Raw genomic sequence first — 25557 nt, forward strand, 5'->3', positions numbered from 1 at the left:
TATTACATCTCATATCTTGCTGTTGATAACAAGACAACAGTTACACAAAGTAAGGAAGCTTTAGTACACATTCTTGAGGAATTTTATTTCAGATGGTGGTGAAAATAATAAAACTGAGATGAAAACAATAACAGCAGTCTTGGTAGGTATTGATTTCATACAAATACACTAAGAACTAAGCCAAGCAATACTGTGCTTATTTTACACACACATTCCCAAATCTTTGAAAAAGTCTTGAAGGAAGATATTATTATTCACAGGTTTCATGCAAGAAAACTAGAACTCATGAAGCTAAAAGGTAAAGACAAAAAACACAAATGATCACTGCTTTTTATTTTGTAATTTTCTCTATCAGTCTATGATTTATCTTTTGAATGCCTAATTTTTTATTTTCTTCATCCTAATAGAGTGAATAGTCCTTGGGAAATGGAGAAATAAATATACTGCTCATAAAAATTAGGGGATATTTCAAAATGAATATGAAGCAATAAAAAAGCATTTGATTTTTTTTATTAAACAAGAACATCAGAAAAGCAAAAGACAAGTCAAAGTCAAAGAAACTTGTTTGATTATGCAAATGAGATGCAAAACCAACTTTATTTCATTGGTGAAAATGTACTATACAAAAGACTGAAAGTACTGGAGTATCTGCAAGTTTCCTGATCTCCTAATGTTTTTGAGCAGTGTATAAAGTCATTCTCTCTGCCCGCATCTATGAAGTCCTTGCTTGGGGTACAACAATAAATAAATCAGAAATCTTCTTCTCTAAAAACCCAACTCTATGTGGGATCCTGTATTTTCCTCATTGAAAATAAGAATAAAATATATGGCTCTTTTTGAAAGAAAAGCAGGCAAGTGATCAAAATTAGACCATAATGACTGCTATTTTTTCTGTGATATAAGATTGACTCATACACTTTTTACATGTCATGAGTTGTAGATAATACTTAATTTTGAATTAAAATATGGGTTAATCTATCCCTCCCTAAGTACTAAATTCACACAGCTTTCCTCTGAATATTTTTCCAACTCATAATATCTTCTTTACTACATCTATTCTCTGTCTCTTCTATACCATGGCCTCCTGCTCTGGCCAACCTGATTCTACATCTCTGAAACACTTTAAACTCTGTTGGGGTTGTTCTGTTTAATGGGTTGGGGAACGTAGGTTCTGATTGTCTCATTGAGATTTCTTCTTTAACTCTGAGCTCATCTTCAGTAAGAGTAATTCCCCCAAGAGCCCACAATCCAGTAACCATCTAGGCAAACTGCTAGAGCATGGAAGACCTTCTCAGAGTCTAAGATTGGTGTTCAGGTGTCATTTGTCTATTTCGTGACTTGGGGCTCCTCCCTGGCAAGGATAGTACATGTCTGGGTCCCACACAGGAGCCCATAGAGTGGGCTTGGCATTCCAATTTCTCCTCAGTGAGTTTGTTACCCGCCACAGTCAGCTCCCTTACCTCGACCACGGGGGTGAAAAGCGGTTCTTCTGGATTCCCCCTTCTCAGGTAGGACAGCACACTGCGGCTTGTACCTTCATGTAGGAAGCTGACTGTCTCCTCTCCCTGCCCTCAGTACCCCCAACACCCATTTCTCCCCCTCTATGCATGTTTGAAAACTCTAGCCCCTAAGGCCCTCCAACATGGATCCCCACTGAGGGTTCCGGACTTGACTCTTCTTTTCAATAGCTATCCCCTGGGACTTTCCTTTCCACGCTTTTGGAGCGGCTCTGTATTTTTTAACACCATTATAAGAGATTAAGGGATTTTCCCCATCAACTCAGTCTGTTATTTTGCTGGAAATCTTTTATAAGAAATGTATTCTTTACATTTTTACATCAGTTTCTCAGTAACTAAGAATACCACCTCAAGTGAACAGAGAAAATTAGTTGCATGTTCTCCCAACATTTTCATGTTAACAAATATTAACACTTTAATCTTCAGGGAAGAGGTATGTAATTTCCAGTCCCTAACTTTCTATTTCCCATCTGCTTTTTCAAAATAGAATTTAAACTACTAAAGTAAATCTAACTTAACTGCTAATATATCAAAAAAGAAGAACATAAAAAACAAGTAAATACAGTTCATCTACTTGCCCACGGTTTTGGGATCCAGTCCACACACATCCTAATCTCTGTCCTAGGCCCCACACTAGATAAATATCATACCAAATGGGAGAAGATTTCAGCTTTTAGTTACTGGGGTCAAAGCAAAAACTCTCCAGCTTTTGCTCTTAATTTAGTCTCTCCAGCTCAAATCTTAATTTTTATGTATGAAACCAGCTGAAAATGCTTAAAGGAGAAAGGGTGACCTGCCCAGAAAACATTCAGCACCTCACCTGCCCCCAGGGGGTCTTCAGCAGACTACCTAGGCCTGATATTTGTGATGTGTCTCATTCTTTGTTTTGCATTTTTATTTCTTTTAATATAGTTAGAAAAACCTACTAATTAAGGATTCCAGGGCTCTGTAGTCCATTTCATTAGAGCAGAATTTTTTATGAGATCTTATAGTTGTGTTTGGTTCTTCGGATAGTGCTTTGCTTGTGTGGTTATGCAGCCAGAGGAGTTCTGTCTCAGACTATAAAAGGCATAAATCCTTCTAATCTACGGTGAACAATTATAACACACAGGAAATCATTGCAAAGCGCTGATATAATCTTCTCTGTTTTACTCCATCTGAAAACACACACGGGTCCGTTAATGTTCCACAGATGATAAAAACAAACAGAGCAGGGAGGCAGATGTGGTCGTGTGCTGGATCTGCTCTGAAAATTGTCCGGTTGCTACTCTACCTACCGCAGTAGAAGAGGGAGGTCACAGTTATATGGTAGGGCAGGAAGAGGTCAAAAGCAAATTGCTGCAATGAGAGAAGTTCTAGAAGGTCACATGATTGCACTGGCGGAAAAGTAGCTCTAGCACTAGCAAATGTTTTTGCTTGGCTTGAAGTCTTAGGAAGAGTTGTTGCTGCATAATAGAATTACACATCCTTTGGGAGATATCTTTTACTTGGAGTGTGAAATTCTTGGCAATATCAACTGAACCTTCACACAGGTACAGAGGCAGAGGAACCTCAGAGCATGTGAGAATTACAAAATGAACAGCAGACTGAATATTATCCAACTCTATTGCCCATCCTCCCTCCCAGCAACAATTACATGGTTCTGGCCAAGAGATACAGACACACAAAGGGCCAGTTGCTCAGTTGCAACAAAAATAATTTTTAATTCATGCAATGGGATGACTGACTCAAGAAGTAGAATAAAATGCAAAGGCATCTCAAGTGGCCAGGAATAAAGTGGGGTAGATGGAAGTAGGCAGGGCATGAGGCAGGATACGGCTAAGAGAAACACAATATTTCATTGGTTGCTTAAAGAAAAAGGTTGCTGTAAAAAACCTGGGTGCTCAGGTTTGGCTCAGAAGGGAACTCCTAAATAAGAACAATAATGACAAACAGAGGCAAAGTTCACTGTAATCTTCCCACTTGTACTTTCACTGCTGCGTGCATTAAATTTTCTCATAGCAGCCATCTTTAACAACCAACTACATAAATCTATTATTTTTCTATGCCCTTGTATTTTCACACCTAAATTCCAAACATTGCTCTCAAGAACTTTCAAAGGCTGAATTAAATAGAGAAGACACTCAACAATTTTGTGCAAACACCTTTGAGATTAAAGAATTTATCTCTTATGAATTGTGTGAATAATACATTTGGCCCTTAATACAAATGTATTATATAGGCTTGCATGAAATTGCTATTATATATCTATATTAGTCAGGATTCAGAGTTATAGATTTTTTTTCCATTGGAGGAGAGTTACTTATATTCACAAAAACATCCTGATAGAATTTTAAAGGTTTCCCGCTGAGAGACAGCTTGCCTTTATCTGCCACTTGAAGAGAAAAAAACCTTAAGAGGTTTCAAATAAAAAGCTTATCAACATCAACTAGTAGTTAATCAGACCAAAGATAAAGTGAGATTAAAATTATAGGAAGAGTGGATTCTTTTGTGCCCGCTCTCATATTGCATAATTATAATTTCTACAGATTTATGACATGAATTTCTTGAAACCATACTCAGTCATTTTCAAAGACAATTTCCCATTGCTGGCTCTGGCTAGTTGGCTCAATGGTAGACCATCAGCCTGGCATGTGGATGTGCTGGGTTCGATTCCTGATTAGGGCACACAGGAGAAGCAAACTTTTGCTTCTCTACCTCTCCCCCTTATCTATCTATCTATCTATCTATCTATCTCCCTATCTCCCTCTCTTCCCCTCCCACAGCCATGGTTCAATTACTTTGAGCAATACCAACTGAATTAGCCCTGGGCGCTGAGGATGGCTCTTTGGAACCTCCGCCTCAGGTGCTAAAAATAGCTCAATTGTGAGCATCAGCCCTAGATGGGTGTCGCAGGGTTGATCCTGGTCAGGGCGCATGCAGAAGTCTCTCTATCTCACCTCCTTTCATTTGGAAAAGAAGAGAAAAAAAATCCCATTGCCCATTTCAAGAAACACAAAAAGGTACCAACAGATCTTTCTCTTATCTCAATTTTTTCATGAGTTATCCTTTAAATTAAGTCATTCAAGAATATTTCTTTTCTACATAAATATATAAATTTATATGTATATATATATAACTTTTTAAAATTTTATTTAGAAAATTCAATTTAATGGGGTGACACTGATCAATAAAAGTACATAGGTTTGAGGTAAATATTTCTATGGCATTTGAACTGTTGATTGTGTTGTGTGCCCATTACCCAAAGTCAAATCATTTTCTGTCACCATATATTTATCTCTCTTTACTCCCCTCCCCTGCTCCTCACAACCTTCTCCCCCTGGTAACCATTTCACTTTTATCTATGTCCATGAGTCTCATTTTTATATCCCACCTATGTAAATGAGAAAATACAAAAATGGGAAATTGCTGCTCCTCTTCACTCTATCTCAGACTTGGTTGGGAACAATCTGTTACAGCAGTGATAGTCATCCTTTTCCATCCCATGGCACACACAAACTAATTACTAAAATTCTGTGGCACACCAATAAATATATTGTTGCCAGTCTGACAAAAAAGAAGATATATAATTTTGAATCATTCACATCAAATGGCTATTGTTGTGCTGGCTGTTGTCATTTTTTTTTTCTTTTTAAGACAATCTAAGAGAAAAGAGGGCAGTGCCCCTGACTAAATAGTCAGATATTGATTCTACATTTTAAAAATCAATGCAGCACACCGGTTGAAAATCACCATGCTAGGGATAAGTTTTCTGTTTTTTGTCAAGAGAGGGTCTAAAGAGAATTTTAAGTATTCATTGTTCAGAAAGAAACACAAAACAGAATGGACACTATTTATCAACCAGTGTAATCCATAGAGCAGACAGAACACACATTATGAATATTCATGAAGCAGATACACCACAATACAATACCCAGCTGCAGAGAATAGGTTAGCTGCCTACTACTTCTTCTTTGCTAACAGAACTTAATTTTGTTAAACAGCAAGGCCGGGACAAGAGTAAGGCAAGTGAGGTCCTCAACCAGAGTGTCAAATTTAAGCAGATACCTAAAAATTCACCCATCAAAATAATATTTTAATGCAACATTTTTAAAGGTCTAAATTAATGTCAAAAAAAGTCCATGATAAACAAAGTACCCACATTTTAAACAAAGGCATTATAGCTCCAATATGATTTGGCAGAGACTGCACTGATACAATTCTGATTTAAAATCCAGATACTTTCTTCATTATGAATTTTTGTTATAAATATTGATTTTAAAAAATAGTACACTATGCCTGACCAGGCAGTAGTGCAGTGGATAGAGCTTCAGCCTGGGATGCAAAGGACCCAGGTGCGAAACCCTGAGGTCACCGGCTTGTGCACAAGTTCAACAGCTTGAGTGCAGGGTCACCAGCTTGAGTGTAGGATCATAGATATGAACCCATGGTTGCTGGCTTGAAGCCCAGGGTCGCTGGCTTGAGCAAGGGGACACTGGCTCAGCTGTAACCCCCCGGTAAAGGCACATATGAGAAAGCAATCAATGAACAACTAAGGTGTCACAACCAGGAGATGATTCTTTTCATCTCTCTCCCTTCCTGTCTGTCCCTATCTGTCCCTCTCTCTGTCTGTTGCTTAAAAAAAGATTAGCATCTTAATACAATATTTTATCACTAATTTTTTTGGTACCTCTTAAATACTGCACCCAAATGGGTTTCTCATCTCACTCTAGTCCCTGATCAATTGAATTCAGGGGTTAAATTATGATTTTCTCCATTGCCGTTTGCCAGACACTTCCTTTCCCCTTATACCTAGAGTCAGTCACATGACACAGCTCTGGCCACTTGTATGTAAACAATTCTGCACATGAAAGATCTGCCTTTGTTGTTGATTTCTGATATGAAACAGATGAGTAAAGAAATTGGTTATCCTCCAACCTCCCACCACTGCCTGCCCCCAATGCTGCCAGCAGCCATCCAAACATGACATAAAAATGAAAAGCAAATCTAGGTCCTTGAGGCTGATCAGGCAAAATGACAGAGCTTGGGTCTTGCTGACACTTCTGAATCAGTTCTAAAGAGACTAAATCTTTAATTCTAGTTAGGGAACGATAAATATCCCTATGATTTAAACCACTATTATTAGTTGGGTATCCATTACTTGCAGCCTTGATATTTCTAATTGATGTTGTAAGCCAGTAAGCTTTCAGAGAAAAAGTTTCTAAATTTCACTGCATTGACAACTTAAAATATATATTAATATTCCATTTCTGAATTGTTTCCTTATAGGTAGCAAGAAGAAGTGCTAAGTTTTAAGTGGAATATGATTCTAAACTCTTTATATGTTAATTAACTATAAAAATGTATAAAAATGAAAAGTCAAACCATTCTTCATATAAACAACTAATTTTCCTTACTAAATAATCATTTGTGATATAAATGTTATCAATGTCAACAATGTCAAAAGAATCTCAATGTCTACCTTGCTCTTATAATACAGAATTTGATTGTGTTATTATTTGAGGATTAAGAGAGGAGGGAGTTTTCATGGAGAGATAAAGAATAACCCAAAAGTCCTTTGGACTACCTTCTCATCCTAGTTTAAAGAGCAATAGAATTATCATTGCTGTAAAGCCCTTCGTATAATAACTCAATATACTCATTTTTCACTTAAAGAAATGGAGACTAACCAGAAAGACAATAAGAAATTTTCTTTACATCAGATAAGTTAATAGCTGAAGTATAACAATTACTTCTGGGAAAACTTTTCTTTTTCCTAGCTCAGTTCTTTTAAAACATCAACCATGATGCTTTCCAAAAGACTGACTCCAAAACAATGCCAGGATATAAGCACATGGATAGACACACAGGAAAAACAGCCTATGGCAATATTTTTATATAATGCTAGAAACCAGAAGTCCATATCTGAGCTTTCCAATATGACAGTCACCACCAATAGATGACTAGTTATATCTTCAGTTTAATTAAGTAAAATTAAATAAAGTAAAAAATTCATTGCTTCAGTTGCACTAGCAACATTTCAGTGCTCATGGCTAATGGGGACCATGACTGCCAGCACAGATGTGAGCATTCCCATCATCATAGCAAGTTCTCCTGGACAGCACTGCTTTATACTAATGGATCCTCTTAATGGCCATTGCAGAAGTGAGAAGAAGTAAAAGACCTCCTATAGGAGGTCAGCCTGAAAGGATAAAAGAAGAGATGTATGCATGTCAACCAAAGGGGATATGGCTAAATGAATGCCTCTCCCATTTCTTCTCTATGGTTCAGATAACTGTTATATCCAACAGAAACTATTATCTCTTAAACTAAAAAGTAATCTACAAATCAGCAGTTCTCAGATGTGATGACATCGTCTCAAAGCACACGTAAATCAGAAACATTTTCCTCCAACGATTACCCTTGGGCAGAGGCAGTGTTTAAAGACGAAACTTCTCTACAAATTATCTAACAATAAGACAAACTGAATTATTAGGGTTTTTATCTTTTAAAATAACTTGGGGGAAAAACTATTGCTTAAACAGTTTATATGGTGGGTTTTCCTTACAGACCTGATTGTTTTAGATTTTAGATACCATTTCTGATACACTCAGAATTGTACATTTTATTAAATGTTGCATAACACATTATTCATAATTGTCATTCTTACTGTAAAGTTCTTGTAATGTTTGGCCTTAGTATCAAGGAAGTATGACACTGCTCCGACATACTCAGGCTGCTTCCCAAGCAGTTTGATTACTGGACCCCACCTTCTTGACAAGTCCCTGCTTCTCCATTAGAGTTGGAATTTATTTAATTTTTAAAACTAGCTTCACTGAGGTATAATTTAAACACAATAACATTTACCAACTTAAATACAACAACCTTTAACAAATGGATAAACTTTGTCACCATCTCCTCAATCGTGATATAAAGTATTTGTATTAACTTAATTTGTTCCCTCACAAATCTTTGCAGTGAATCTCTTCCCTTACCCTGTACCAGGCAACCATTCATAGGTATTCTGTTACTTTAGTGTTGTCTTCTATAGAATTTCACATAAAGGAATAATAAAAAATATGTCATCTTTTGTATCTGGAGTCTTTCACTTAACGTAATACTTCAGATATTCATTTTTTTGTTGTCTATATAAATAGTTTGTTTCTTTTATTGAACATATATTCCATTTTACATAATTAATTTGTCCACTCTCATTGTGGACTTCTGAGTTCCCCATTTTGGTTAGTATCAATGAGCCTGACCATTCATTGGGTATGAATCTTTCTATAACTATTACTTAACATTTTATTATCATTGGGCAAATACCCATGAGCGAGTTTTCTGGGAGTTGGGGTAAGTATATGCCTAACTTCTGATGAAATTCCACATTTTCAAAGTGGGTGCAACACCTTCAATTATTAACAGCAAAGCATAAGAGGTCCATGATTTAAAGGTTTATCCTTGTGAAAACACATATTATCCTGAACTTAGCTATTAGAAGTATTCTAATATTGATCTTTTTTCTCAAAATATTTTCAACTTTTCTAAATACTTTGCATTTCCATATATAATTTTAAAACATTTTTTCAATTATATAATAAAAGAGCAGGAAAATTTTGACTGGATTTGTCTAAATCTATAGATTGCAATTCCTATGGTATACATGCAATATCTATGGTACAGATTGATATCTGAAGATTGAATCTTCTGATTTACAGCCCTAGCCAGATAGCTCAGTTGGTTAGCTTGCATGTTTGATTCCTGGTCAGAGCACATACAGGATCAGACTGATGTTTCCCTCTCTTTTTCCCCCTTCCTTTCTAAATTCAAAAGAGAAGAAATAATGATTGCATCTTCTGACTTATAAACATTTGTCGTCATTTGTTTAGGTCTTTAATTTTCTTAGAAATGTTTTATAGTTTTCAATGTTCAGCTCCTATACATATCTAACTAAATATATCTTTATTACATATTTGTAATACTACTGTAAACAATAAAATTTAATTTTAATTTCTAACTATTTCATAGTATATCACAATGCAACTAATACTTTATATTCACTACATACTTTAAAATCATGAGAAATTCACTTGTTCTAATACTTCTTTTTAACAACTTAATTAGGATATCCCAAATAGATCATCTTATTTGCCAACAAGAACTTTCACTCTTCCTTTCCAATCTGTATACCATTTATTTGTTACTATATTACTTTTATTAAAATATTTACTGATCTATTATTACCTTTCATGGTATCTAGTACCATGATAACTAAAAGCACATCCTTGTGTGGGAAACATTCTGCCTTTAAGCATCAACCATTAAGTATCATGATAGATTTAAATTTTTTAAGATGACTTTTGTCATGTTGTGGCAATCAATACCTTTTACTCCTAGTTTTCATCCTGAATATGTGCTGAAATTTATCAAATGACTTTTTTACTATAAGTAAAAAAACTTTAGTATGTTTTGAGATAAACATTTTTTAAAGTATAGTTGGTACACTGATTTACATGGATTGATTTTCAAATGTTAAACCTTTGAAATCCCATGCAATGTTACATTTTGGGAATAAACATCAGTTGACATAAATTATCATCCTTTCTAAAACTTGCTGGAGTCAACAGATAAAATTTTGTTAAGAAGTTTTTTGTCTACATTTGTGAGAGTTACTGGTCTGTAGTTTTATATTTTGGAATGTCTTGTCTGGCTTCAATAAACGAGTAAGAAAGACGTCTTAAACTGAAAAGTGTTCCATACTCTTCGATGCTGGAAGATAGAATTAGTATTTTTTTTTCCTTAAATATTTGTTGAAAATCACTATTGGAGACCTTGGGATTTGAAATTTTCTTTGTTGAAAGATTTTAAAATACAAATTTAACTCTCCTTTAATAGATAAAGAATTAGTTATCTGTCTCTTAAGTGAACTTGAATAGATCGTATCTTCAAAGAATTTGTTCATTTCACCTAAGTTGTCAAATTTATTGACATAAAGTTGCTCATTGCTTTCTATTACTATCCTTTTTGCCTCTGTAGGTTCTATAGTGATGGCTCATTCATTACTAATATTGACAAATATGTCTTCTCTCTTGTTCCTAATCAATTTGGCTAGAAGTTTATTGATATTATTGGTCTTGTTAAAAAACTGAGTTTTAGTTTCATTGATCTTCATTAGTGCTTTTTCTCTTTTACTTATTTATCCTCATATCTTCATTTTTTTTCTTCTGCTTACCATAGACTTAATTTGCTTTGTTTTCTATTTCCCTAAAATAAAAATCCCAAAATCATTGTAATGGATTTTTCTTTATTTCTAATAAGCAAATAATGCTATAAAATTCGCTTTAAGTTCTGCTTTGGGTTCATACCAAAAATTTGAATTAAGTTTTGCTTTGTTGTTCAGATGGAAATATTTTAGAATTCCCCTCTTTGTTTTTTGTCCTATGAGTCACTTAAGAGTATATTACTTAAAGTCCAAAATAATTTTCCATATGTCTGTCTGTTATTGATGTTTAATTTGATTCTAATGTACTCATAGATCACAGAGGCATGATTTCAATCCTTTGAAATATACTGAGACTTGATTTATGCTGGTTTATGTTTGTATTTCCCATTGATATTCTATGTCTTAGGAACTACTTCCAGTGAGCTGAAGCAATCATATAATTCATTTATTTCCTTTCTCCAAGTAATTACAATCCTGCTCTGCCTTCTGCCTGTTGTCCATTGTCTGAAAACAGTAGTATCTAATACCTTGTCTGGTTTTCTTGTTTAAAGCAAGAGGGAAAAATAAGTGCCTTCTTTAGCATTATGGCTAGACAGTAAAGTCTCCTGTATCATTTTTCCATCTAAAATAAACAATCATCTGTTTACCAAATCTTGGTCAAACAAGAGACATATTTAATAGATGCTCTCTGACAATGTACATAATTTCCAAAGTTAATACTAGATGTTATGGTTTAAAATTTTTAAAGAAAAATAATTCACACATTCATCTAGTCTGTTTTAGTTTGTATTTTTATTCACAAAAATAATTGATTTATGTTTCAAATTTATGCCTTGACCTATGGATTTATCTATCATCTAAGATTTTTGTCTCCACATTGTGAAATAAAAGATTTATGATTTCTATGCTGGAGCTTTACTTTTGCAGATGCAGTATTTTTTAGTAGAATTGACCTTCCAAAATTAAAAAATAAAAGCATTCGGATGAGTTCTAAATTTTAATGGATCATGCTTTAATTTATTCTAGCCCATTTTTTTCAATTCAGAAAATGTTTAAATCTGACTTGAACTATTCAATCAATGATTTGAGACTTTCCCTTTAATGACCTAATTGAGAAGTTCTCAAGAAATCTTTGCACTATATAGTGATGTTTATGATTAACATTAAAATCCAGATAAAAATCATGAAGACCAAATACTCATATTTCTTGTTCACTTCATCACTGCTAGGTTTTCAAATTACTCTGCCTTATAGAGTGTACAAAACTTGCTAATGGCTAAAAGTGGCTAATGGCTGACTACATTTAAGCTCAAAGTCAGCTATTTTTAATGTTGAGTATAATGACATCTGGAATTTTAATTCTTTGTACTTTCACATTCACACAAACACACACACACACTCTTCTTTGCTCTACTCAATAGTCCTACAGATGTAACATTATCATTCCCATTTTTTTTAGTGTTAATGGTGGCACAGAATCATTAAGCAACTCATCCAAGTTCACATAATTTGTAAGTCACAGGACACAAACCCAACACCTGGTTTCTTGATCATATTGTTCTCGCTACTTCTCAACAGATGGCTAATAATGTCTCAGTTAAGGGTGCCAGACTAACTTCTAAGAGGTCTCTTTTTAGAGGTAGAAATCTCATACAATACTGTTTCTTAAAGATTACTAGGGCCATTCTTTCTCTGATCAAAGAATATTCATATTCAAATTATGTGGCATGTGACATGATAATCTCAAGTATTTGACAGATATTCTTCTGCCAAATGGACCTCAGTCTTGGCTTAGAAACTCTGGGTCCCTTCAGTGCCTTAGTATTCCTCTCCTTTTAGCAAATTAATATCAGCTTCCTGCTCTCTGGTACTCAGAGCCAAGCCTCTAGATTTCAGCCTGCTAGGCCACTGTGAAGGGAACATTCTCTTCACTTGGCTTCTGGGATATCTCTGTCCCTTCTCCATCTGCTGGCTCATCTCTCCAAACTCTATGCACTGAGTGGCTCCAGGGCTCACTCAGCGGATATCTTCTCTTTTCAGTCTACACTTTTTCTCCTAGAAACTTCTTTCAATCTATGGCTTTAAATGATACCTGTATGTTAGTAACTCCCAAATGCCTGCCTCCAGCCAATACTGCTTCCCAGCTCTCCAGACTTGTGTATGCAACTGACTACTTGTCATTTTTCTTGGATGCCAAAGAAACATTTCATACCTAACATGTTCAAAATGGAGCGCATGCTAGCCCCCCTAATTGTGACTCTCTTATAGTCTTTCTCATCTCAGTAAACAGATTCTCCACTCTTTCAAATGTTCAAATCTCCACTCTTTTAAATAGACTCCAAATGCTCCTTTGGAGTCACGTCTGCTCTCTCTTTCTTTCATAGTACATAGACGATCTGAGAGAAAAAACGTTGAACTTCATTTCCAAAATGAGCTATATGCAGAATATGATCACTGCTCCCTGTGTCCACCAATAATGTCCTCATCCAAGCCACTATGATCTCTAGCCTAGTTTATTCACCAGCCCCAAAACTGGTCTCCCTGCCCTACATCCTACCCACCCACCCACAGGTCAGTCTATCCTAAGCACAGTAGCCAGGGTGCCCCTTTTAAGTCATGTTAGATTGTACTGTTGCTCTCCTCAAAATTGCCCAGTAGTTTCCCACTTCACTCAGGATAAAACTCAAAATTCTTAAAGGCTCTTTAGGGCCTGGCCCCTACTATTCTTTCTCACTTCATTTCCATTACACTCGCTTGAGGTTGATTCCATTCTGGTCACCCTAAACCCTGACCTCTTTATTGTTACTCAAACCTGGCAAGCATTGCCACACCTCAGGGCCTTTGCACTTGCTCTTCCCTCTGCCTGGAATACTCTTTCCTCAGTTATCCATCCACATGGCTTGCCTCCTCGTCTCCTTTAAGTCTCCACTCAATGGGTATTTTTTATATGTCAGATTCTAGCCAGAAAAAAAACCAGAAACCACCTTTGGTAGCTAAAATAGAAAAAATATAACAGAGGGAATTGGTTGTAAAGGTATTGTAAGAACTCATAAAACAAAACAATGAAGGGTGGGGCCTGCGAGGGCCAAAAGGAAGAACGCAGGATACAGCGACAAGCAGCTGCTAACAAGCTGGGCTGGAGCCTGGGACCCAACCTTGCAGTGCTCTTCTCCAGCAGCCAGGACTCCAGCAGGAACGGGCAAAGCCCTGCTGGCATCCCTTCACTGCGGCAGCTCCTCTCTCTGCAGCTGTGCGCTGGGAGGCATAAAAGCAACCTCAGCAACTGCTGGTTCCTCCCATTCACACATCCTAATGGGCACCCAGCTGGCAGAGGAGCTGGAGAAAGCTTCCTGACTCTCTGACCACTTGCACAGAAAATAAAAAGGGGCAAATGTAGGTCTGAGAGGCAATGGGTACGGGTCTGGGTATACCAGGCTACCTTGATGAAAACTGGGAGACCCACCCCCACTTAACCCATTCCCTGCTTTGCAGTTTTCCTCAGCCCTATCATTATACAACCCACTCTCTATTATATGACCTCATTATTGTCTGTCTCCCCGACTAGAATGCAAACTCAGCACAGGCAGAGATTTCTACCTGTTTTGCTTACTGGGGCAACCCCAGTGATAAAAACGATTTCTGGCATATAACATGCACTCTGTAAATACTGACTGAATTACAAATGAACTGAACCCCTGCTTTTATTTTCAAATAAACAGAAGCTAAAACTCTCTGTGTACTGAAACCACGGGAAACAGTGGCACAAAAATCAAAAATACAAATGAGAATGACAATTTTTTGTTACCTTCTGAGAGCTCCGAGGAGCCCTCTGTTAGCCATTCCTGGCGTCAGGGTCTGGCCTCATTGATTTCAGTTAATAGGGTGTGTAGTCTGCCTCACTTGTGCCCAGTGTGCTTTTGAGGTTAGAAATGGTCAAACAGCTTTACTACAACTTGTCATACTGTAGACTGGAGGAATCCATTCATTCTGGCAGTTAGCACACAACATCATAAGCTCTTGATTATAAATGAGAATGCTCCCTGCCTCATGCAAGACATGGGATCATGCTCTCTGACGTCCACTCCTAAGCTACATGCAGGAAATGGGAAAGCAAAGAGAAATCAAACATAACTGCTCCAAGAGCCAGAGTTGACCTCTGACCCTTCACTCAATAAAAACCTTCCAGAAAATTAAAAGTTACACTGTTGATTAAATTAGTAGACAAACTAAATTAGATATAAAAACCTCACTGGAGTCTTTTTTTTTTTTTTTTTTTGCCACATCGGTAACAGAAAATATCAGCACTGCTGTGTACTGGAGTTGGCCTAATGCTTTGTCTCTCAGATGTAACCATGTTTGCTTGCCTTGCCTTTAGACTAGAAGACAAAAGGTCATCAATAAAATAAAATAAAAATACTGCCTAATTAATGCTTTATTCACCCTACATTTAATCTCCAAATTTTCCATCACACATAAAATAAGGACAAGATTTTTTTCTACCTTCAATGTGAGAAACAGATGAATTACCCATTTAATGATTAGAAAGACTATAATATGCTTAAAGATAAACAAAACACAATAACCTACCATTTGAGGCCAAATGAAATGAATGTCTTAAATCAAAATCCTGACACTAAGTTTACAAAATCTTATTCCCAGTATTAATGCAATCACGTGAAACTATTTCACTTAGACAGTATTCCATTTGTAGTCTTAAAAGAATAAAAACTATTTCCCACTGAGACAAAGCAATCAAAAATGAAAATTTTATCTTAAGATAAAATATACATGTTTTCTCATAAATTATTACATTAGTGGTCCTAGAACACAAAAGTTATTTATAACTTTCAAAACTTAATAAATTACTTTCAGCCTGACCAGGGGGTGGTGAAGTGGATAGAGCAGAGTGGGACATGGAGGACCCCTGTTCAAATCACTGAGACCACCAGCTTGAGCATGGGCTCATCTGGCGTAAGTGCAGACACACCAGCTTGAGAGCAAGGTCACTGGCTTGAGCGTGGGATCATAGACATGACCCTATGATCATTGGCTGGAGCCCAAAGGTTGCTGACTTAAAGCCCAAGGTCACTGGCTTGAGCCCAAGTTACCTGGCTTGAGCAAGGAGTCACTCACTCTGCTAGAGCCCCCAGGTCAAGGCACATATGAGAAAGCAATCAATGAACAACTAAGGTGCTGCAATGAAGAATTGATGCTTCTCGTCTACCTCCCTTCCTGCCTGTCTGTCCCTATTTATCCCTCTCTCTGTCTCTGTCCCTGTTCCTATCTCTCTCACTAAAAAAAAATAAAAATAAATTTAAAAATAATAAATAAGTCATTTTCAGAAACTAATCATTGTTTATAAAAAACATACAATAGGGACCATTTTAGGTCTCATTAGACAAAGATCAATAACAACCTCAAAGTATAATGCAGGTGTATTGGAACCACTAATGTCTCTATGCACTTATGAATAATCATGACAAAACTATATTATAGAAGTGAAGTAGTATCTTTGTTAATATTCTGACAGCCAACTAGTCACAGACTTCAAAATAAAAAAATGTATTCCCAAATGGTGTTTTTTAATGAAAAAAACACGCAGTATGCTTATGCCTTAGTTGCTTCACTTGCAAACTCGTTCAAATATTTTGCCTATTTGATTTTGACATTACATTATATGAAACATTCAGTTATATGTATTACACAAATCAAAATATTTATGAAACAATGGACTTTTTAAGGATCCAAATGAAACTTTTCTTCCCCAAGTAAACTCACTGGAGAATAAATAACTCACCTGTTATGAAGCCAAAGAATATCACACTTAGTTTAGAGTGAATTATGTGAAATTTTAGTTTTCACGGAAAAAAGCATTGACTTCAAGACAGTGTCAACAATTAGTGATGTCTGGCTATACTTTAATCAGATTAATGTGAAAAGATAAAATTAAATATTAAAATCAATTTTATGCTGTCTATTTTAAATTGAAGTAAAATTCTTAATTCTTCCTTGGAGAAAGTAGACCAGTATCATGCAGACATATACATGTGTAACTTATAAATGGCAGCTCTGAGACTAGATGAATAGGGAGATACATTAGAAACAATTTTAGTCAAGGTTTAGTACTCAAAGACTCTACAGGGCCTCTAGAAATCATCTACTGCAGTACCTGCTGCGATGAGGGTTCCAGAAAATAGGGAAGAGGAGAAATCCAACCAGGGCCAGAATACCACATGACTCTCTATGGCATTAGACACCAGACAGCCAAAACCCAGAGAGAAAATGCAGTATCATGGGACATGGTTGGAACCGTGGGACATTCATGGAGCCACAGGATTCTTATGGAGCCATGGGACTTGCGTGGGGTTGTAGGACATAGATGAGGGCATGGCACAGAAATGGTCCCTTGGGGCTCCTTCCAGCATCTCCATCCTTGTTTTCTAAAAGGCTACTTCACTGTGCCTCTGAGGGTAACTGAATCTGCCCAGGTTATGCCTTTTCTAGCCCAAAGAGGAGCAGGTGGCAGGCCAAGCAATGTCAGTGCTCCAGGGACTGCGAGGGGATCAAGGGAAAAACAGTAACAGGTGAGACAAAGGGCAGGTTGGCAGTTAACAGGGCAAAAGGAAATGTGGATGTGGCCAATTGACAAACTGGTAAAAGCCTCTCAGAGGTGGGAGAGGCTGGGAGCCCCAATAAATTAACACAAAAAAGAGTCACCAGAAATGTACAAAACATGTCACTTTTTTTTTTTTTTTTTTGTATTTTTCTGAAGTTGGAAACGGGGAGGCAGTCAGACAGACTCCTGCATGCGCCCGACCGGGATCCACCCGGCACACCCACCAGGGGGCAATGCTCTGTCCATCTTGGGGCATCACTCTGCCGCAATCAGAGCCATTCTAGCACCTGAGGCAGAGGCCACAGAGCCATCCTCAGTGCCCGGGCCATCTTTGCTCCAATGGAGCCTTGGCTGCAGGAGGGGAAGAAAGAGACATAGAGGAAGGAGGGGGGAGGGGCAGATGGGCGCTTCTCCTGTGTGCCCTGGCTGGGCATGTCACATATTTTTATTGTCAACATTTAACAAACTAATACCTTTACCACAGACATGAATACAATGAAATATAATTATACGATTCAAAAGAAAGATATTCATCCTGTGGACTGAATGCATGAAAAATCATTCATCTTGTGGATTTAGACCAGAACCCAAATTTAAGATCCTACATTGGACCCTTTCAGTCATGAACCTCTCAACTACCTTTGACTCCATGTGGGGATAAAGAAAACTATTTAAATTCAACGGATAAGTGCCCTCCCCAGTCCTGGCCCAGTGATGGCCCAAACTAGTATTCTGATTCATTCAAATGTCCTTTCCAAGCTTTGGGACCAATTGTTGCTAATCCTTTATCAAGTGCCCATATAGCTCTTTCAAAGTTCCAAAACAATTCTCAGGTCAATCAATGATCCTTACCTGAGAAGACACTCAACAGGCACGCCAAGGGTCAGAGATGAAGATCTCGGGGTCCTAAGATTGGAATTAATAGGTCCCTAGCTGATTCTGCAGACAAGAGTGATTACAGGCATTAATTCTAAATGCTACCAGCTAAGAGATTGAAGAAAGGCCTCCAAACTAGCCACAATATTAGGGCTCCAAGTCAAAGAAAGCCTGAATGTGGCATGACTCACTCCATCAGTGGTCTTCCTCTGTGCTTAATGTGAAATTGCTCCCCATAAACCAATCCCTATAACTGGAGCACGCTCTCTAAAGAACTGGGTAAACTTTAATCAATAAACAAACAGAAGCAGAATATGGCACTATCGCCTAAGTGAACATTAAACATTTAAAACTCATTTCAGAGATGGTTATGAGACTCAGTAAGCATGCTGAGAAACATGCTGTCTTGAAGGGTCACTATTTCCCCTCTTTATTGAAACAGACATTTAAGCAAACGACAAGGACATAAGTGTGAACGGTGTGTCTGTAATGGGTCAGGATGTTTTAGCAGCCCCTGCACAATCAGGGATAAATATTCCAGAACATGCAGTCAGGGAGTAACCTTGCAAACACAGCAATCTGTTAGAGCGTGTTGAGCAATGAACTCTGCCAGACCAGAGAAGCCCGCAGTGGGAGATATTGTACGGAGGCTGGGAAAAAAATGGCCCCGCCAGCATCTTCAGCCTGGCCAGGTAAATGAATCAAGAATTCAATTAAGGGGGCTGGGGGGTTGAAGAGGACAAAGGGGGTCAAATACATGGTGATGAAAGGAGACTAGACTCTGGGTGGTGAGCTCACCATGCAATGTACAGATGTCTTATTATAGAATTGTACACCTGAAATCTATACAATGCTACTAACCAATGTTACCCCAACAAATTTAATTAAATAATTTTTAAATAGGTTAAATGTTAAGAAAAAAGACTGTAATAAAATGTGCTTAAACTATTAAGATGTTACTATAGCATCTGGCGCACTTCACTAACAGCCTCTTGTACAGGGAACTTCCAGTGCTATCACACTAAATCATGAAATTATAAATGTAAACGGAAGTTGGAACTTTGTAAGTCAAGGTTATTCAGCCCTTCTTTATTTCCCCCTCATCAGTGTTTCATCCTGCTTTCTCAAACTCTCGCAGAGTTACAGAAAAGTTTCGTGTGTTACAGAAAAGTGGTCATGTAGGTTATCAGTGGCCACCTGCTCAGCGGTAACCTGAGCCACTTCAGGATAGACTGGGCTGCTAGTGTCCACAGATAGAACCTCTGTGTGTATTTCTAGGCAAGTCGTACCCCTTCTTCAGAGAAGCACTTCCTCCTAAAACCCCCGTACTCTTGGCCCTGAGCCGGTACTCCTTAGCTGAGATGGAGGCTCTCAGGAACTCCCTCCCTGCCAGTCATCCTCCTCACTACTTTTCCTGCATCCTGGGGGCCCTGGCCAGGCTCCCATCAGCCTCACTGAAGGAGGAGTCAGCTTCCTGTAAACTAATCCCCTGGGCTGTGCCCAGTATCCTACTGCCGCCCACAGCCAGGGACCGTGCCTAGTCGATTGTCACCCCCTCTCTCCCCTCTTCAGCCTCTTGTGTCACCTGGCATCTTTCCACGACCATTTAAGGATGGTTAAGTAATGCTTTTTTAAAAGCCATCCCTTGTCCTGATGTCCCTGCTGGCTAAGACAATAATTCTCTCCTTTTATATCTATTTTCTCATCCCACATTTACCTCTCCACTCATCACCATCTTGTTTCCTCCCACTGCACTGTCCTAAAACTGCTAATAAATGCTATTTGTGATAAACTGAATTATATCCTCTGAAAAGATATTTTGAAGTCCTAACCTTGGATACCTGTGAATGTGATCTTATTTAGAGAAAAGGCCTCTATAGATGAAATAACTTAAGATGAAGTCATGCTAGGTTAGGGTGAGCCCTAAATGCAATATGACTGGTGTTGTTATAAGAAGAGGAGAGGACAAAAAGACACAGACACACAGAGAGCAGACCACGTGACTTCAGGCTCAGAGACAGAAGTGACGGGTCTACATGCCAAGGAACATCAATGATTGCTAACAACCACAGCTACAAAGACAGAAATGTCCTTCCCTGGAGCTTTCAGAGAGAACATGGCCCTTCTAATACCTGGTTTTAGACATCGGCCTCCAGAACCGTAAAAGAAGATATCTCTGTTGTTTTTAAGCCACCTAGTCCATGGTATTTGGGCACTGCAGCACTAGGAGACTAGTACACCACTGCTAACAGCATTTCTAGGAGGGCCACCCTCCATTACAGTTCTCTCAGAACACAGAATTTTCAGTGCTGAATCAGGAAAGTCGTAGTCAAACCAGGAGTCTGTCACTCCACCTTCCAGCCCACATCTTCCTTAAACTCTCTCCATCACTGAAAACTCTGATGGCCACCTCCCTCTCGATAAGTTCTTCATTCTTGGTTCCTATAATGCCTTGTTCTCAACTAGGTAATTCCATCTGATGACAGTAAAAATTCACCTTTCCCTACCTAAAATCACATCCCTCAAATCTGCTCCTCATTCTTTCTTCCATGTGAAATAAGCAGCCAAACACTTGGGCATCATACTCAGTGCCTCCTTCACCCTCCTATATCCACTAAATCATCAACAAAAAAGACTTAAATTCCTAGAACCCATGCAATTCTTCCCATTTCTGATGCTACTGTCTCAGCCCATTACTCATCACTGGCCCCTCTGGTCAGAGCAAGCATGGTTCAGAATGGGCTCTCACTGCCATCACCTTGCCATTCTCCACACTGAGCCTGTCCAGATAGATGGGGGGGGGGGGGCTTCTCAAGATGCCTTTCAACACCTTGTGTCATGAAACCTCATTAGCCATTTTAAACTCATCTCTACGTCTTCTCTGAAACTGAGCCTATGATTCTGAGACTCACTCTACAGGACGTTGGCAGGACACTCTGCTCTGCTTCCTCATTTCTGACCAATGCACTTGTTCCCCCAACCCCCAGAACAGTTCCCCGTTCAGAGTCACAAGTACCTTCTGACCATCATTTGGGACTCAGCTTTGGCATTGTCTCATCCAAGAAACCTTCCTTAATCACACTCCTTCAGCCTGGGCTGCCTGATTCAGATGCCCTTCTCCTAGGCTCCCCCAGCCCTCATCAATAACACCCTTTAGGAACCCCAATAAAATCTGGGCAATGACCCTTTTGGTTTATATTCCTAAAGGTATTCTAAAATCATAACAGAGACTGTGCTTTTTGCCTCTGTGTCCTCAACATTTAGCACGGACCCTGGTACATAGTAGGCACCAATGAAATGTTTGTTGTACATTCACTCCTAATTAAAACATGCAAATTAAAAATAAGCTGAGATATCATTTATGAAATATAAGATTAGTCCAAATTCCAAAGCCTAACATTATACTCCGCTGGAAAGATACTCATATCCCAGGACACTGAGAAAGTAAAATGGCACAAACATTAGAATGAAAATTGGGCAATATCTAGTAAACCACATCTGCATTTACCCTTTGACCTAGCAATCCCAATTCTATAAATGTCTCCCAATGGTACTCTTGCCAAAATATGAAAAGCTGTTTGTAAGAAGTACGACTCATTGTAATAATATGCATGGTCAGAAATGATAGAAAATAAGTTAAACTATGTTCATCACATAGTGGAGAGTGATGTGGCTATAAAAAGAAATGACATGACTATACTAGGGAGTGGTCTCCAGGATATGTCATTATGTCAAAAAAAATGTTACACAGAGAATAGTTGTATGTATGCAAAATTTTAGCTAAGAAAGAAGGCAAAGAACATCTGTGCGTCTATACAAACATCCATGTTTGTATTTTAAAAAAAGCATGGACCATATACAAGAAGTAAAAGGTTACATAAAAGCAGAAAGAGTGAACAGGGTAAAGGACACAGGGAGGAAAACTAGTTTCCTTGAACACTCTTGTTCCCTGAATTTGACTTTGAAGCAACACATAAAATTTTTTTAAATCTCTAAAAATTAAGAGCAAAATTCAACAAAACTAACTGGGTTTTGAACTGGAATAACCATACAAGAGAAAATTATTTCAAGGCAGTAGATTTGCTTTAATTTCCCAATAAAATTTATACTCTGACAATTAAAATAATAAAATCCTCTTAAGGATTTTCAGAAGTCAAAATTGACTAGAGTTGCATGAAACTGTTCTTCTGAACAACTGAGTGTATATTTCAGGAAAAGGCAAGAGAATAATTATATTGAGTGGCAGAGACTCAGGACTCTGTGCACAGGAGAGGAAGACTGGACACAGATGGAAGAGGTATGCTGAGAAAACCCTACACTCCTGGAGATGAATCAGAACTATCTAGAAGAACTTTTGGTACATTTAAAAAATTATTTCCTAAGCAAATCAGAAAAAAACAAGAAATACATGATTCCATACATTGGTGGAACATAAAAATGAGACTAAGAGACATGGACAAGAGTGTGGTGGTTACCAAGGGTGGGGGGGGGGAGGGAGGACATGGGAGGGAGGGAGGGAGAGAGTTAGGGGGAGGGGGAGGGGCACAGAGAACTAGATAGAGAGTGACGGAGGACAATCTGACTTTGGGCGAGGGGTTTGCAACATAATTTGATGACAAAATAACCTAGACATGTTTTCTTTGAATATATGTACCCTGATTTATTAATGTCATCCCATTACCATTAATAAAAATTTATTAAAAAAATAAAATAAAATAAAAATAAAAACATAAAAAATTATTTCCTAACTGAGCACCTCCATGCAAAATCAGCCCCCTCCTCCAAAAAAAAAGGCTGGTTATCAAATCTACAGAAAGAAATGGCTAAGAGGAGTCAGGAACACTTTGTTGTCCCAGAGAGTCAGCAAGCTATCAGAGGTGGTGTGAGTTGTGCAAAAAGAAAGTAGGAGCCAAAAAGTCAAGAGGCTCCCAGGGGCTTGAAATGGGATGATTTCACTATCAATAAGGACAAAACCTGTAACTGCTTAAAATACAGGGGTGGGCAAAAGTAAGTTTAAAGTTGTTCACATGGAAAGAGACAGGCAGGTTATGATTATTACAATAGCTTTACTAACTCAAAAGAATGTCACAACAGCACAGTACACTTAGGTACAATCTCGTAAGTGTTCAAATTACTGGTCTTCATTATTTAATCATCCGTGCAGTCTCCTTGCTATACTCAAGCACACCTAGCACAGAGTCCTTTATTGTCATCAATGTCTTGACAACTGCAAATCTACCTTTGCCCTCCCCAGTATATCAAACATTGAAATCCATGAATTAATAATTCTAATAAATAAGAAAAATAAACAAAAAGCAAACATAATATCTTAAATAGGAGCAAAAATACAAAATACTTCAAGACCAGAATTTCATATCCAGAAATGGATCACTATGTCAAAAAGAATTCAAGACCAGAGTTATCACAGTTAAGAAAGCCTCAGTGTTGGCCCTGGCCAATTGGCTCAGTAGTGGAGCACTGGCCCACTTTAATATAAGCAATACCCTTAGGCTAGTCAAATAATATGGTAAAGGGCAGTTACTTTATATAGAAATGTTCTTGCCTTAAAATAAAGAAAGCATAATAAATTGGAGAAATTTTAGGTTTATGCCCATGAATGAATTAGTAAATTTAGGGAATGATCATCAATGACTGCTAACTTCACACCTAGTCATTATCTGCCTGCCTCAATGGAAGTACATAGCACCATCCATGACAGAGTAGAAACAAAAAGATTTACACTTGAATCTAAGCAGCCTCTTAATATTACTACAAATTTACAGACACATTCAATACGGAAGAGCATTTGAACAACACCAATGGGATGCACTTGGCAAAATCCAGACTGTGGGAAAATCTAGAGTACAAAAAGCTTAGGTTGTTGTTTTAAATAATTAATTTGCAAGGGGAGCAACAAAAATAAAAGATTAAAAGGGCTTAAGAGATACACCACCAACTGCAATGTGTAAACTCCATTTAGATCTTGACTCAATCCAACTGTTACAAAAATGCATAAGCATCCATTAGAGTCTAATCCAGTGGTAGTCAACCTGGTCCCTACCACCCACTAGTGGGCATTCCAGCTTTCATGGTGGGCGGTAGCAGAGCAACCAAAGTATAAATAAAAAGGTAGATTTAACTATAGTAAGTTGTTTTATAAAGATTTATTCTGCCAAACAGCGAAAATCCGACATAAAGTACTTGGTAAGTAATTATTATTATATGCTTTAACTTGCTATAACTTTGCTTTATAAATTTTATAAAGTTATTTCCCTACTTTATAAATCACCATTATTGTGGAACTGGTGGGCGGTTAGAGAATTTTACTACTAACAGAGATACAAAAGTGGGTGGTAGGTATAAAAAGGTTGACTGCCCCTGCGTTAGACCATTCGGGGACCTCCCAATACTCACCAAATGTCTGGGGATGTTATGGAATTATTTTTGTTTAGTTCTTCGGTCTGTTTGATGTGATAGTGGTATTGTGAACTCCCTTTATTTGATAGTAATAAATTGAAATATTATAAATAAAATTATATGACTTCTTCAATTTGCTTCAAAGTAATTTGGTGGGTGTGAGATGGACCATGAGTAGGGATTTGAAAGAAAAAAGATGAGTCATGAATTAATTAATGCAGGGCCTGGGTGCTCCTTAAGCTATTTTTTCTTTTTTGTATATATTTGAAATTTTTCCATGATACAGAAAGTTTAAAAAAGTAACAAAACAAAAAAAACTATTAGATGAATTAGTAAAATACCATGACTGAATAATTATGCTTAGCTGGATAATATAATTGTGAGTTCACTGAGGACAGGGATAAAGACATTTATCTTTCTTCCTGAACTCTTAGTCTCCAGGGTAAATAGAAACCTTAATAAATTTTGATTCATAAAAGAATAAATGAGTGGATATATATACTAAGTAATTATTCTTACAGATCTAGGGAGGTGCCAGAGACATGAAACCAATTCTGTCTGCCACACAATGGCAGAGAGACCCAAAAGCACATGTTTTGTGGAAAGACTAAGGTTTTGTTGGGAAATGCTGAAGTTTTCCTTGATTTGGGTGTTATTACTGTGGGTTACATTTTTCCTCTGGTTCAAATGTCTAGGATGCTTCCAGCATCTGTTAACTAAAGATGGTCTCAACACTGGAGCTTTTTTTTTTTTTTGTACTTTTCTGAAGTAAAAAGCGGGGAGTCAGAAATAAACTCCCACATGCATCTGACCAGGATCCACCCAGCATGCCCACTAGGGGCAATGCTCTGCCCATATGGGGCGTTGCTCCGTTGCAACCAGAGCCATTCCAGCATCTGAGAAAGAGGCCACGAAGCCATCCTCAGCAC

The 25557-nt window shown here is 37.7% G+C and overlaps 1 protein-coding gene across 1 annotated transcript in view; it reads right to left on the reverse strand.

Moving 5' to 3' along the window:
• The window catches only part of SEMA5A (semaphorin 5A), a 496448-nt gene that overhangs the window by 296305 nt on the left and 174586 nt on the right, over positions 1 to 25557 (reverse strand). The window lies entirely within an intron of this gene.

The sequence above is a fragment of the Saccopteryx bilineata genome, chromosome 1, assembly GCF_036850765.1.
Source record: "Saccopteryx bilineata isolate mSacBil1 chromosome 1, mSacBil1_pri_phased_curated, whole genome shotgun sequence".
Classification (NCBI taxonomy): Eukaryota; Metazoa; Chordata; class Mammalia; order Chiroptera; family Emballonuridae; genus Saccopteryx; species Saccopteryx bilineata.